The sequence below is a fragment of the Pyrgilauda ruficollis genome, unplaced genomic scaffold (genome assembly GCF_017590135.1).
Source record: "Pyrgilauda ruficollis isolate IOZ18807 unplaced genomic scaffold, ASM1759013v1 scaffold14, whole genome shotgun sequence".
Lineage (NCBI taxonomy): Eukaryota > Metazoa > Chordata > Aves > Passeriformes > Passeridae > Pyrgilauda > Pyrgilauda ruficollis.
Genome location: NW_024512543.1, coordinates 6,514,746 through 6,530,887, shown reverse-complemented (window position 1 = coordinate 6,530,887; position 16,142 = coordinate 6,514,746). Strand labels below are relative to the sequence as shown.

At 38.9% G+C, this 16,142-nt stretch overlaps 1 protein-coding gene across 2 annotated transcripts in view; it reads left to right on the top strand.

The window, feature by feature from the left end:
* MIDEAS (mitotic deacetylase associated SANT domain protein) overlaps nucleotides 1–16,142 on the top strand; it is a 55,156-nt gene that overhangs the window by 14,748 nt on the left and 24,266 nt on the right. The gene's annotated exons all lie outside the window — the stretch shown is intronic.

The following is a 16,142-nucleotide window of genomic DNA, read 5'->3' as shown; positions in this document are numbered from 1 at the left end:
CTTTGTAGCTACTACTTGTGGTCCTGATTTGGAGAGCTGGTGCCAGTTTGCATGGAGTAAATAGGGAGTTTGTGGAAGAAGGTGGTTTTCTTTTGGCTTTCAATATTCAGTGTTCTGACACCATCAGAAAATGTCAACTGCATTGTCAGATTAGTTGAAAACGATTTTGTTGCTGGAAACAAGGAACTTCAAAACATTTTGCTTGATGATACTTGCAGTCATCTTACTGAAAAGTTAAAGTTGCTTAATTATTCCATATCCCTTTATTCATTCACACAATTAACTTGGAAGCACCAGTATTGCAAGATTTCTTCCAAATGCTGAATTGTGAAAGAGATGAGTTACCAATCACTTTGAAGGGAAAGAACCACTGATTTGACTTATCTGTGTTACACAAGCAAAATTTAAAAGAAACACAGCAGGTGAAGAAATAAAATAAAGCATATATACTTTGCAAGCTGACAGGACTTACTGAGACCATTTTGCTTGAAAGGTGTCTCCTTCACCATCTTTTAAGAAGTGGTGGTGGGTTTTTTGTGTTTGTTAGGGTGGTGTTTTGTTTGATTTTGGTGTTTTGTTTTGCTTTGTTTTTGTTTATTTAAAAGAAACACAGCAGGTGAAGAAATAAAATAAAGCATATATACTTTGCTGACAGGACTTACTGAGACCATTTTGCTTGAAAGGTGTCTCCTTCACCATCTTTTAAGAAGTGGTGGTGGGTTTTTTGTGTTTGTTAGGGTGGTGTTTTGTTTGATTTTGGTTTTTTGTTTTGTTTTTGTTTTGGTGGTTTGGGGTTGTTTGTTTTTTTAATTTTAATTTTTTTAAATATGAAAAGGAAGATCTGGAAAACTCATGTGTCTGGAATGATGTCAGCTTATCTGTTCAGCAACAGCCCAGTCCCTTACTATTATTAAATACAATTGGTGGAAAAATTGGCCTTGAGGCAGGAATGTTAATTTATTTTTGATGGGGTTTTTTTCTGAAGTGTGTATTGGGCATTAGTTTCAAACAGGTTTTGTTTTTTCTTTTTTCCTCAGTCCTATCAGTGCTACTTTTCACCTTGCTTTAATAAATTTGTGATTTTGCTGTAAAGTTATATAATTAATAATTTTGGGACTTTCCTTCTAACACAAAAGTTGAAAATGAAGCTGTGTATATTCATATCTTGTAGAATTGCCAGATAAGCAGTATAAACAACAAAAGAGGCTGTATATTAAAAATAAAGAAAAAATTTAAAAAATCCTCATTCAAGACCTGAATGAGATGACTGTGTGGCGGAATGCCTTTCTGTGCAGGCCGGTGCTCCTGCTGCAGACACCCAGAGCCCCGGGGCCTGTGCCGGGGGCTCGGTGCCCGCGGCCCGGGGCTCTCCCTCGCTGCAGGCGGGGCTGGCTGTCGGCCGCCGCAGGCCGCGGCTTGCCGGGCTGCCCGGGGACAGGGGCAGCTGCCGGCCGCCTCTTGGGGGGCAGCCTGGGCTCCGGGACTCGCGGGACGGTAAGCTCTGCTGCGGGGGGACGCAAACCCTTTGAGAGATAATGTTTCTGCAGGCTGTCACTCGGGCTCTTGCTCAGCAGCTGAGGCATTTCATTGGGAAAAGCAACATCAGAAAAGCATGCTTTTAGACTCCAAGTGGCTTTGGAACAGCTGTACTGGAGCAGCTAAATAAATATAACCCTCTATAAGAGGAAATAACTTTTCTAACAGATATATGCACAGATGGATTGTAATCATACTGAGCCCAGTGTTTGCCTGAGCAAGAGAGGAAACCTTTTAATAGTGATCTATAAATGGAAATTTGTGCTTATACCAGCTTCTTCTAGCAGCGATTGGAGAACGCTACTCCTGCCTAGTAGGAATGAGAGAAGCATCTCAGGGAGTTGGAAAAACTAGATGAGCTAGGGAGACACCGACCATGAGCTGAAACAGCAATGTACATTAAAATTTATTGGTGCCCAGATGCCTACAGAAATGTCTTGTCAAAAGCAGTCCTTTTACAGCAGTGTGAATGGGCCTGGGTAACACAGTACTGAGGTACTCAGTATGCTTGGAGGGAGCAGGGGAGCATAGCACTCCTGTCGGGAAAACACAGTGTTTTGCTACCTCCAAAATGCAGAAAAATAAGATACTTAAACAAATTTCAAATGTGGAACATATTTAGTAATTACAGGTGCATGTCATAAAATATTTTATAATAATACACTGAGTTGAAATCATATGCAGACAGTACTTATGAGAGTTGCTGCTTCAGGAAGGAATTATGATTGTAAAATAGTGGATCTGGTAAAAGTTCATCCAAGGTTTGGTTCGGTTTTTTTTTTTTTTATTCATGAGTGAGGGAGTTCTTTAATAAATACTTTAATGAAGTACTGTCCATCCCTTAATTTTTAAATTTTAAGATATTTAATGAAGAGGGAGTTGTTACTGGTGGGATTTTGCTTTAAAACAGCAGCTCCAAACGGAAAGCAAATTGGTAGATTCAAACACCAACCTGTGTATCTTAAAATAAATTGATGGCATCTCCTGACAGACGTGGTGCCAGTAATCCAGAGGAGTCCTTGGGGCCATGTGATGAAGTTGCATGCTTTCAAGAGTAAAATATGACTTTAAGTTAGTGCATACATTTGTAATTGTATGCCTGTATTTTTTTCTTGGGGGGTGGAGAGGGAAGGGGGGTACTTAAACTTTAGTGTGGGATGAAAGAGGTGGTCAGTGATTGCTTTTAAACACTGAGGCTTTCCAGAATGCCTGGGGAGGACATGGTGCTGCTTTTGTGGTGCACGTTTGCTGAGGTCTGTGCGGCAGCAGATCTCTGGCAAGAGCTTGCTGTGCTGCACAGGCCAGTTTTCCACAAGCCTCAGCAAAGTTGGTCACCGGGGATTATTCTTTCCACATGTCGATTTTGGCATGAAGTTACTTTAGGGAATTGAAGCCAAAATTCAGGAGTTGGAAGGTTAATTGTTTTCCTTGCCTTTTGTGTGTCTGTGTGTGCTGTTTACTTGGAGGAAGAGGGAAGAGAGTGTTAACCATATACAAGTATACATGTTCCATTTCTTCCCAGAATGATGGTGGAAAATACTCCTAGGGTAGTTTAGTTTAACGGCTAAGTCACTCTCAGTAGTAGAGACTGTTGTAAGTACACAGATTATTAGCAGAAACACATCAGGACTTGGATTTTGTTGCTGAAGAATTAGTTGTCCACAAGAACCAGGGAAAAAAATGTGTCCATGTTCAGCTGAGGAAATTTTTACTGATGCAGCTAGGCAAGCATAGTATATTTATTGCTATGGTCTTTATTTTAAACAATTTTTTCAAAAGTGTCATTTTACCTACTTAAGGCATAAAAAACTATAAAATCGGAATTGTGGAAGGCAATTTCCCCTTTTAACACTGGAGCTGCAGATATACTTATTTTAGAAGTTGACTAGAGACCTAGTGAAATTATACTGGGAGCTGAGGAACTGACAGGTGGGGTTTTTCCAGCTGCTGCTTTTAAAAACTTGAACTTTTATATCCAATGTCTATTGAATGCTAAGTGAATGAAATTTTTCAAATTATTTTTAACAATTTGCAATATTTGAAACTATGAGCAGTTTTCCCAGTGATATTGAGAAAATTGGCACACAGCATTCTCTCCATATATAAGAAAAAAAGTGCTAATTCCTTTTTACCATGCAAATATCTCTGCATAAAATTATATATATATATATTAACAAACAAAATGTTTTAGAAAACCTTTTATTTCTTCAAGAAAAGGAACTAAGAACTATAACAAAAATTACAAACTACTTCTTTTTATTGAATGTACCTTTTTTATGTCCAAATCTATCTTATTATTGCTAGGTAAGGTATAAGCAAAAAAAAATACATTAAAGAAATTACCAGTTACAAAAAGCTACCTTAAAAAAAAAGGGGGTGACACACTTAGAAGTTACTATTGTGGCTTAATTGGATGGGTGGTTCATGTCCTTTGGGACAGTTTGAACTGCCATGATGTCTTTGTGAAACTAAGCATGTTTAACTGGAAGGCATAATATTCTAGAAAATGGACAAAATCTACTGGAAATGTAGGAGCAAGAGGAAAGGCATCTGGAGGGACTGATACACTTGTGGTTTGAGGAGATTTTCTTCTTCCTGCTAGTTTTTTTGTCATCTCACCCTTTTCTCACTTGTTAGCTTCTTGTGTGTTGCAACACAAATGGAAACCGAATGGAAACCGACCATCGTGCCTGACCTCAATTGAAAGTGTGAATTCTTCAGCCCTGGGCCTCTGAAAATGCTGCTGGGGGAATAATCCCTGTCTCCGCACTGGTGCTACTGTGAAGTTTTAGGCCAACATCAGGGCCACAAGTCTTGCAGAAAGTGATCTGAAGAGAGCTGAAGGGTGTGGAAACCTTGCTTAAGCAGAGCCACTGAGTTTAGAAATGTCTGCAGTAATACAAACTTAGCCTGCTACCTGCAGGAGCTGTATATGTGTAAAAGCCATTATTTTATCTAAACTTTTCCTGGTGGTGCAGATAGCAATGAGTGTGAATTTCCTTCTGCTTTTTTGTTCATTTTTGTGGCTCTGACAGTACTTTTGTGACCCTGATTTGTCAGATTTTGTCTGCAAGGGAAACTTTTGTGCAATGTTCAAGGTTGTCAGTAAGACAGAGAGAGCAAAACCACAAATACAAGTGGTGCAAGACTTAGGAAGAACATTTACTTAACAATTTTACCTACTGTAATAGGTGAATGTCATCAGTTACGTGCAAATTAGTACTTGCCCTTTTTTTTAAGTAATAGTGTGACAGCCTTTTTCACGCATAGCTCCCAAGGCTTAGTTCTGTTGCTGGTTTTTGTTGTTCCCCCCCCCCCCCCAAATAGCTGTGACAAGTACATATCTTTTTATGTAAAGGGAATAATGACACTGCCAATTTCATCCATACTGTTTGTATTTTAAAAACTCTGGGCCCTATTTTATTTTTTTTCTGTGAGACCTGGCTATATTTCACAACAAATGTGTGGTGGTTCTGACCATCCCTTCCCCCTCTCATCCCTTCAATGACAGAAATCTGACATTTGCTGCTGCAGGTCAAAACAGTAGCCAAGGACCACGGTGCTCCCTGCCTTCTGGGGCCCACAGAAGGGGTAGTGAGAGCAGTGGCAGTGCCCTTTCCACAGTCTCCTGAAAGAACCCTTGTTCCTGTAGTCCAGCTGCTGTGATGTGTGCTGTCCTCCTGCTAAAAATCAGTACAGGTTGCTCTTAATTTGTCCGGGTAAAACAGAACATTCAGTCAGAGGGTTCAAGGAGTGGAAGATGTGGAAGCTTGTCCCTGCACAAGTGAGCTCTGAACACACATGATACCTTTTTAATAAATATCAATCTTACTCCTTTAACACTGTCTAGCCTCTGTTCTAGGTCACCTCTCAAGGTATCACATGCAGCTCCAATGCATCCATTCCTTGTGGGCCTGAAAGGTGTTTCTTATTTGTGGCATCTCAGATGTTGCAGTTGTGGGAAAAGATCAAAATTTCTTTTCCCTTGGAGTAGTGTTTGGGAACGTGGTTGCGAAGGTGGGAATATACATGTTATGGTAGTTGCTAAAAGCACTCTTACAGGATTTTAGAGCCCCCTTTTTGATTCTCTGATTCCAAATTGTGCTTTTATGCTTATGGTGCTCATAAGTGATGTAAACAGATGAAAGCTTGTATCGGCGTTAATCAACTAATAAATAAATAAATACCTTCCCTTCTTTGTTCATAGGATTTTGTAACTGCATGCAGGGAAGGAACTGGGTGAGATTCTTCAGCATTTTTATCTAATTCCTAGGCAAAATTAGTAACAATGTCATGATTGTACCTGAATAGATCTGCCTGGTATCCTGAATTTCTCTGTGTCCCGTGGACACCACCACAGCCAAGGCTAGTGTATGTGCACATAAGTCTTAGAGATGACAACTCTAGCAAAAGCTCGCATGATATTTTTAGATCCACAATAAACCTGCATGGACTGCTGTATGCTTATCTTGAATTTATTAATATGCATGGCATACGGTCTCGTGGGTGGGCTGAAATAGGAAGAAATGTTTTGGAGAGGTTTCATGTGCACTTTAGCCAACCTTAGGATGGGATTTCAAACTGAGTAAGAAACTAAATATGATTGAAAGGATAGGCACTAACCTGATACTGAATTAGGTTATCTTGTTTGTCCTAGACCTCTTTGGACAAGTAATTTTAAAATCTCCCTCTCCCAGACTTAGCTTAGTCTTCAATAAAAAGGGAATAATAGTAATTCAGTCCCTTAAAGAGAGATTGCCAGAGTAAGTGCGTTAAGAGTATACTCTTTATGCATTCTTTAGTGCTGTTATACTGTGATTATGAGGCCATGCAGCCATGTAAAATAGAAATTGCTGTAATTCAGTTTCTGTACTGTAGCGCAGGGAATGAAGCCATGGACAATAAGAGCAGTACACCTGTCTAGTGCTGCCATTTTCTTTAAAAAAAAAAGGAAGCCTAAAACCCCAACCCTCACAGATCAGGCAAGAGGAAGAGCCCTTCTCCTTAGGCTGCAGTTCCAGGCAGAGCTTGAGAGCGCAAAGGCATTCTAGAACACTATGTGGAGTATCAGAGATCTCTACTGTGACACCAACATGTATATTTTAATGTTAGAGCCTTTAATGTCTACAAGTGAAATTTCATGTGCTTTAGGAGACTTTGTGACTTTTATATAAATTGCCTTAAAATTTACCTCTGGGTGGGGGGAGTTCTACAGTGTACTTAAAAAGTAGTGTTCTGTAGTAGTTTCTGAATTCGGTATAACTGTTCAAAATTAAGATGCTTTACCTGGCATCTTGCAAATGCAGTCTGTAGACAAAACGGAGATAAAGAAAATACAGAAGGATATCTCATCTTGGCTGCCTTTTTGCTTTTTCAGCAAAACAGGCTGCTTTGTCTCTCTTTGTGTACCTGTTAGAAATACAGAATGTTGCAAGTGACACGTGTTGTGAAGTTGAATGAATTGGTGTTGATATATTGCTTTAACTGTTGCCAAGTATTATGTAAATGGTAAGTATTCCAATAACATGAAGTTTGTTTGTGGACAAGCTCCTTCAACTACTTTCTGCAGGAGAAATTTGTCTGTGGTATAATAACTGGTAGAATGTTTTTCTGCCTTGGTGGATTCATAGATTTTTTCCAAATGGGGAAGAACTGTGTAACAAATGTCAGCCTGCTGATGAGAGAGTGGATGTTCATTCTTATTGTTTGGAGATGTCTTGAAAACAGTAATGCCATCAGATGCTGTGGGACATAAGCTGGACCACTTGAAGTAACCTACTTGAAATAAGAGAGTGCTATCTACCTGGTGTGAAAAAAAGTCCTTTAGAATCCACTATCACAAAATCAGAATGGTTTGCTTTGGAAGGGACGTTAAAGATCATCTCATTCCACCCCCCTGGCAAGGGCTGGGACACTTTGCTCTAGTCCAGGTTGCTCAGAGCCTCATCCAAACTGGTCTAGAACTAGATGACTAGATGCATTATGGATTGTAAAGGAGCGTCCATCTCAGAGTTTCTTTGGTGTGAGACAATCAGGTTAATCGAATCCATATACCTCAAGACATGATTAGTTCATTAGCCCTTCATTCCATAGTGAAAACTATATAATGTAAGGGAATTTATTTTTTCCTTCATGCTTAGTGATTCCTTTTGTAAATGGTCAAGTGTTTAGTGCAGATGATCTTACCAGCTTTTCTAGTAAGTTTCTGATCTTCCAATTATTTCTATCCGGAGTTTTTTTTCACAATTTGCAAGGACTTATTGTTCCTGTTAATAGCAATTACATAGCCTGTATCTTTAGCAAATACTGCTGTTCAAAGTGTAATGTGGGATTATTGAACCAAAATTTTATGACTTCAATTAAAATCTTCGAGGACTTGCAGAGTAAACTGTGCAAGTGCAGGATGCTTCTGATCTGCTTAAAACTCATAGAATTGCATCTACAGGTGGATTAATGTGTAAACTTTAGTTTTTCTCATAGTACTGAACTTAATCATAATGACCTCAACTTTGTTTTACTGTCAACTGAGTCTTTTGCTCAGTTTAAAATAGCTTTGTAAGGGTTCTTAACAGAGAACACTTTTCCTCATGCTGTTATCGGGTGACTTCTTTTCTTTCTAGTTATAAAGTACAGAATGAGTGGCTTGTTTGATTTCTGAGCTGAATCTGTAGGAAATTTCTGACTTTGCTCTGAGTCCATATGAGGCTGATGTCACTTATACCCCATAGTGGAAGTGCTTTATAGTGCTAGTAAGGATACAAATAAGCCACTACAGAAATGGAAGCGCTTTGTGTTTGATCCAGTATTGGTGCCAGCCATCTGCTCTTTCCTTCCTCCACTGAAATCCCTGTGGCTAAAAGGAGGAGATTGGGCAGGTGTCTGTCAGGTAACTGGCAGGGAACTGTGAATCTGGAGACCTGGAGAGTGCTTTGATTTTTTTTAATTAAAGGTTAAGAAATCAGAGTGCTCTTTTAGCCCCTGGAGTCTTAAAACCTTACTGTTTTCCACTGTGTGATGATCCTGCTTGCCCACATCTTTCAGTGTTCCTACTTCTGGTACTCCTGTGCATTTGCTTAGCTGCATTGTTGTAATGCCTGACAGCCCCAGTCATGGTCGAGAGCTTACTGTACCTTATAACTGACCAGCACAGTAAAGAGACCCTTTTATAGTCAACAGTGATTGCAGGAATTCTTAAAAGACATAATTTTAGAAATTTGAACTGAAGCCCTGTCAGTGCTGTAAAAGACTGACTGCACTCAGTCAATACTGTCATCTGTTTGCTGCAAGTGTGTGGATGTGGGCAAACCAAGGTCAGCACTACTTCAGCTTAGATAACTACTGATAAACAAAGATATTTCTGGGTCAAGTGAGATAGAGGCAGGCATGTGACAAAAGAGCAACTATGTTATTGTGTGACTTTTTTCCTTCACTTTTTGTTTTACTCCCTCTTCTTTGGTTATCACTACCCTGATTGCGTCATGTCTGAAATTAGACTTTTAAGCCCTTTGTGGAAGACTCTCCATATAGGCAGTTAGTGGCTATTGCTATTTTATGACCTCAAAATACTCCATTAATATCAACGTTTTTGGTTTCAAGTATTATTCTTATTTTATGAAACAATTTGAAGTGGCTTGCTTAAGGTGCATGTCTGTAGCAGAGTTGGAAGCTGATCCCAGATCCTGGGGCTCTGCCCATATGTGTAGTCTCAGCTAGTGTCCAGCCAGACTTGGGTGAGTGATGATGCCTGCTTGACAGTCTTAAGAATGTCTCTGCTAAGGGCTCAGGCTGAGGAATTGAGTACCTTTATATTTCTTATGAAGAAACTTCTGGGAATGGAAAGTATTACTGACTCTATGAACTTTCACCATCCTCTTCCCTTATTTGTAGCCCATTACCTCTTGCAAAGCTTCAAAGGAATCTGTAAAACACTCAGACTTTGTTGTTCTGTACACTGGATGTCTGTGCAAGCCTGGTTTTGTGCTGGAGTGCTGAAGAGGTTGAGATGGGAACAACTGAACCTGTAGCAATCTTTCCTGTTGCAGCTCAGTGCATTCAGTTGTGTTTTCTTCTCAGTGCTAAAGTGCAGAGAGATTTGGTCTGTCTCTGGGGTGTCCATACAATTCTGCAGCTGGTGTGTTTGTGGCACGAGAGGCATTTGGAGTGAAGGATGTGTTGTGGTGCTGTCAGGTATGAGAATTCGAGGGCAGGGAAAAGCTTTTGGCCTGCTCTTTACCATTCTGACTTTGGAGCCTGCTGTGATTCCTGCATGTAAGTCTCTGTTGCTAGCAACTGCCTTCCCAGACAGCTCCAAACAAAAAAGCTTAAAATAACTGTCTAAGGGCTTACAGTTAGAACTGTTAACCCATTTCCAGTGGGAAAGAATTATGTTCCTGTAACTTTACAAAGTCTGAAAGCAGCATTTCGTACTCTGTAATTATTGTGCTCATTCTGCTCTCTAAGACTGCCCAAACCTCTTCAGATCAGGCTTTATCATGATGACAGATTATAATAACAATTATTCCTAACTTCAGTACAGTTTATAAACATTAACCAATATAAGAAATGTACCACGTACATATTTTATTAAAGGATAAGCCTGGTCTGTGTTGCAAAGCCATTTGTAAAGATGGGCTTTCCTGTGTATGTGTTTACAAGACCCGGATTGTGGAGCTGCCTCTCTCATAGTGCAAGACAAAAGACTAATCTGGTGCAAATCATGAATAATTTGTTTTCATGTGATGAGGTTTGCATGAAATTTCGATTATTTTGGCAACAGCACTCAAAGTTTTGGTTGAAAATAAGTGAAGATCTTACATATCCTTTCAATAGCTGGTAGAAGCAACATTGTCGGTTCCTTTAAAAAAATTTGGTTGTGGCTTTTGCTTCCCTTTTGTTGTTTGCCTAATTATCTGCTAAGTTTTAAAATTTTAGTCTGTCTTTTTAGTAGTTTTTCTACCTCATCCATGCTGATTTTCTTTTGGTGGAGCTGTTTGTGTAAGCCAGGTTTTGTCTGGCTTGTTATAAGGATAAGACTAATCAGCACTTGATGGGCATTTTTTTGTAGCAACTTTTTGTCTCTTCCTCATCCATTAGAACAAAATTATTTTGGAAAATACGGGGTGTGTTTTGAAAAGGAAACCTCCAATACTTGTAACCAAGTTTACAGCTTGAATTGAGGAAGACAACCCCAAAAAATAGGTAATTTTTAAGTGTTCATCAACAGTATATGACTTTCCCCTCATAGAACTGTTACCTGAAAATTTCCCTTTGAAGTGTATCTGAGGTGCTTCAGACCCTTAATTCAAAACACCAAAATCCTTCTCTGTAACATCCTCCATACTAGGATGGATCTGTGTGTTTAGATTGAGTATGGAAAAATTGTGGTGATGTGGATAAATATAATCACATCCATGGATGTAAAAAGTAGGTCCAGATGGAATCAGAGTGCATGCTTTGGTGAATTTGAAGACCACTGGAACAGAAATGTACCTAATTAAATAATGTTTAAAGGGTTGCATTTTCACTGTTGCACATTTATTACTTCCTTTACCATAAACCAAAATCTTTTCTTGAAGTAGGATTTGTATTTCTCCTTGGATTGATTACTTTGTGAATTAATCAATGTATATGTTCATATACAATGTTCATGTATTTCCATTGGGTATGTATATTTTCCCAGACAATATGGTAGTTCTACATTTAGTGTTATTTTGCTTGCTGTGGGTGATTAACCTCTGGTGGTGCTGAATGTCAGGAATGGTTTAGATTGGAGCAGTAGTTTGTGGTATCTGGTGGTCCAGTACAAGTGACCTGATTTTGCTGTCAGGTAGTCCATCACAGCATGACCACTTTCTCACATGTTTCATCTCACAGAGCTGATGAGTTTCATTTTTGAGTTTCTGGTTAGTACAGTGGTTTAATAAAGCTTTGTTCATCCCCGTCCTCTGAAAATGGGAAAGTGAAAGTGGCAGCAAGGTAATTTTAAGCATGTCCTCAGGGCAGAGGCGCCCCTGTAGTCAGTCATAGCATCAGTCTTTCTCTGCAATAGAAATGGGGCAGTCACATGAAAATTTGGGCAGGTCATATGCATACTACTTATTTAGGTATGTGTTTGCTAGCCCCAGGCAGGCACCTTCAGGAATCAGTGGAAGTTGCCAAACTTCCTGGATGCTGTGTTTTCCCTTTTGTTGTCTGTCTGTGAAGCAGCTTTCCTTTCATCTCTTTGTCTTTATTATAGGCCTGCTGTAGGATTGATTCCTTGTTTTGCTATGCAGTGTTACACAAGAAGTAAGCCTTCCCCATTTCTTAGGCTTTATTGATTCTAGGAGTTTGATCTGATAAGTTCCCTGGATTAGTTTCATACTTGGAGGTGTTAGGGGAGATGGTTGATACCTAATTACATTATTTTATATTGGGCTTCTTTTAAACTGTGGGGCTGCTCAGTTGGTTCCACACTCCTGGAAAACACACCTTTTGCTATAGAGACAGACATTCTGGATGTCTAGAAAATGCCATACCATTTGTGATAAAGTGACAGAAACATAAAACGATCATCATTGTATTTATGTATTTGGCTTTCTTGCACAATATTGTGTTTTGTGGCTGCTTTGAGTTTTCCCCTCTTTTCTTCAGAACACAGATTGCTGTGCTTAACTGTATAGAATTTACAATAAACGTGGTTTATTTTCTGTGCTGTTACCATTCCTGTTCAAGGTGTCTGAAGGTGGTGAGTGGGAGATTGAAAACAATCTGCAGGAATTTTGATGTAGGCAACTGTCTGGAAGAAAATGTGACAAAATAAGCGTGCGGGTGAGGCTTTGGAAGGAGGCATTGAAACTGTTTCCACTCTTCCTTACAGCAGAGTAAGCATAGGCTACGTGCAATAAACTTTGCAAATTTTTTACAAACACAAAAACTGACCCATGCTTTCAGCCTTTTCTTTGTTCTTACTCAAGAATGTTGCAGATGGTGCTAGTGGTTTCACAGAGGCAGATTTCTACTAGCTGGAACAAGTTTATGATGACCTGTAACTCTACAGTCATTTTCAGAAATGCAAACCACAAAAGCCAGAAACAAAATCTACCCTATTGAGCCTCCTCTGACCTCCTATTGCACTGAAGGAATTGAAACTTTTTTGTCCTTTCTGTACATGTGTGAATAGCACACCCAATTTCCATCTTTCACAGGTAGATTTAATTAAACCCATGTTTTCTTTCAGGTTTGGAGGGGAGCTGGTAGCTATTATATTGCTTAATTTTTGACCTTGCTTGTTTTCCTGATCTTAGAAGTGAGTTGTTTCCTCTGTTTCTATTCCTTATTATTAAAATATGTATTATAATTCTTTACATGTTTCTTAAATGTGGCATTTTACCATAATAATGAGCAAATTGGAGAAGGAAGGTTTGATTGCTCTGTCTCAGAAGGACACGGGGTAACTTGCTGCATTTGTCTTAAGTGTAAGATTGTTCTTGGAATCTGTCCGTCATCCTGGTTGAAAGTGATTGAGCTGCTTAGTGGGGAGAACCATAATTTCACTTGCTGGCAACAGGAGGACTTAGTGAGAAATGATTGTCATCACCCTAATCTGACAGATTTCCTGTAAGGAACAGTGACAGCATTGTTGCAGTTAAGGCTGAGAATATACATTAGCTAGATCAGAGGAACACTTTATTTTACATGAATAAAACCCTAAAAGAGAGGAATTTAAAAGAGAAGACGGTAGAATAAAAGATGGTCTACAACTGCAACTATAACTTGTTAGTATTCTCAGCATCCTTAATTTTGCTGAAGTTTGAGGAGAAATCAAGAGCCTTTCCTGAGTCGTATCTGCAGCATTCTGTCAGAGAGAAATGTTTGCAAATGATCTCAAAGGAGAATGAGGAATGTGCACAATTTAAACTTGCTTATCATGCCAGCTATGGCTGATGCAGCAAATGGACTAAACAAAGCACAGGACAGCACAGCCCTCAAAAAGTGAGCCGAAGAGTAAAGTTCAAGATTACTACAGTGTGTGAGGTCATGAACTTGATATGTGAAACTGTACAAATATACATATGCTTAGTTAAGAGAATATTTATAGAAATGGAAAAATGGTGGATAGTTACCAGTTATACAGGCAACAATTGCCAGTTACACAGGGAACAAGTTTTCAAGAGAGATAGAGATATTTTACATTAAATGGTTACCATTGAGTATTTTTTATTTGTTCCCTAAATCAAATAATCTTTAGTTAAGGTTTTATATCAGGCTCTCCAGGCTAATAATAAACTCTGACAAGAAAGTTGCACTGGGTAGGGATGTCTCAATAATTCTGCTTTGAACTGGGTAAAATCTGCTGGTGGGTGGTTTGGCTGGTAACAGCCTAGTGAGTGGCTCTGAGTGTCTGTGCCCTGCACCCTTCTGATATCTCCTTTGAAAGGACTTCATCATTTCAGGGCAGAATCCTGGATGCAGGAAGAGACTCCTCCATAGTCCTGTTGTATACTTCAGGAAGTTCTTCAGCATTCTTTGCATAAATTTAGCTCATATGGTGTTTTATATGCATTTATGATTTTTTTTAATGCATTAGTGCAGATACACTAGAGAAGTTTTTAGCTAAAAATGCTAACTCTAACTTTTCTCAGTAAGGTGCCATGAATTACTTTCCTTAGGTATTTTTCCTTCCAGAAGATGCTGCATATGTGCCCATTGGATATGTATATCTAATTTGTAATTCGTTTTAGGTGTGGAAGAGAAAGCCTTGCAATATCAAAAATCCTTTCGAAATATTAAAATATTTACAGTATTAAAGGAGGTGATGTACAATTTATATTCATCTGGAGAAGGTTCAGGAGAAGTTCTTGAATGTCAGAAGCTCCTGGAAGTGAAAATAACTGATGATGTTGCATGCCAAATCTTAGAGTTATTAAAACAAAATATACTGATGCTAGGTTCTGCTTTTTCTCTGTGCAGTGTAAAAGCAATGCTAAGTATCATAACAATTCTGTATATTTGGAGGCAAGACACAGTATCTTCTGGGAATTACAGTATTGGAACTGGCTCTGTGCTTTATTCAAAGGTAAGGAATGGTCCAGGGTGTCCTGCTCCAAAGCACTTAAGCCTGGAAGCGTGTTGCCATTTTCCTGTGCTACTGCAGGCTGACTCTTGTGCTGAAATTCAAGTAAAACAAAACAAAGCAGAAAAACCCCAAAGCTGGTAATTGGCTGGGATGATGATTGTGTGAGCTCATTCCCCCAACCTCAGGGAGGGAAGCCTGTTTAGTCAGCCAACAGTGCTCATGCAGTGAAGCTGCCAAGCATGAGCTTTCCTGAAGCATAGTCATGCTGCAACTTGAACATTTATCACTGCAGCTTAAACTATTAACTGTTATTATTAGGATGACATAGAAGATACTTTTCTGTAGATTTTCTATATGCAAATAACTTCTAAATTTTTTATACTTTCTTTTATACTTTTTTATACTTTTTTTAATACTTTCTTTCTCAAATACCAGATGCACTAAATCTTCCTTTATCTTGGTGATCTCTTAGGATGTAGTTATTTTTGCATGTAAGTGGGAGAGCTGGGATGTTCAGTAAACATGTTTTATTCAAAGTAGCTTAAATCTCTTTTCTCCCTGGTTGTGTCCTTTTCACTATCCTGGGTTTTGTGCTGAATAACAACTTCAATTGTACATATTCCTTTTCCTCATTTAGGTTATCTCTAAACTTACTCCTTTTTATAATTTGCATCTTAATAGTTTTGTTAGATCTCTTTCCAAGATTGCTGCAGTTCTAAACTGGTCTGAGTTAGACCTTGTGATGCTGGTGTCTTCTTACCTAGTAATAGAAAAAGCAGAACCAAAGTCCACACGAGTGTAGGCTTGGAAAGTTGTGCTAATTAAATGCTTTTTACTAATGTGAGAGTTCTCTTTCTAAAGGTCTTCTGGGTAGCTGCAAATGTGGTAGCTGCAAATCCCAGCCACGACTATTAGGAACAGCATCAGCTGGGCTCTTTCCTTCTTTCTTTCTTTCATTGAAAACAAGAACCCTTCAAGTTGAAAGTTGAATGCTATCTTTTTGACAATTTTTGTTGTATTTTTCTTTGCGGTGTGAAAAGTCTACAGCAGAATTTCAGCAAGCTGTCAGGTTAAAACTTGATCTGGTGTTAATGTCTTCTAACTTCTAATAATACAGAAAACCTTGCATTCTTTTTATCAGAATGATGTGACTGAGCATTACAAAAGCATCAGTAGAAGGAACATGTTGCCTAGTTTGGAGAGAAAAATAGCTTGTGATGATTTCACAAAGTAAGACTGTCAGAAATCACTCTTAGTAGTATTACCTCAGGTGTTGAAGTTTAGCTGTTATCTCTGATACATTTGCAGTACTGCAGAAAGCAAGGAGAGAGGATAGATAGCATTAAAGCTTCTGAGAGGCATATAGCAGCTTATCCCCCTCTACATTTTTGCTATCAGGGATTCAGTTTCCTGCTGTAAGATGTTTTTTCCTCTCCTAGTGAAATTTTGAACTAGGAAAAACTTACTTTATGAAATCTTTGTTTGTGTACTAGTTGCAGTTTAGAGAGAATTTTCCATCTCACGTGTCCATAATTTCTCCTAGAGTTAT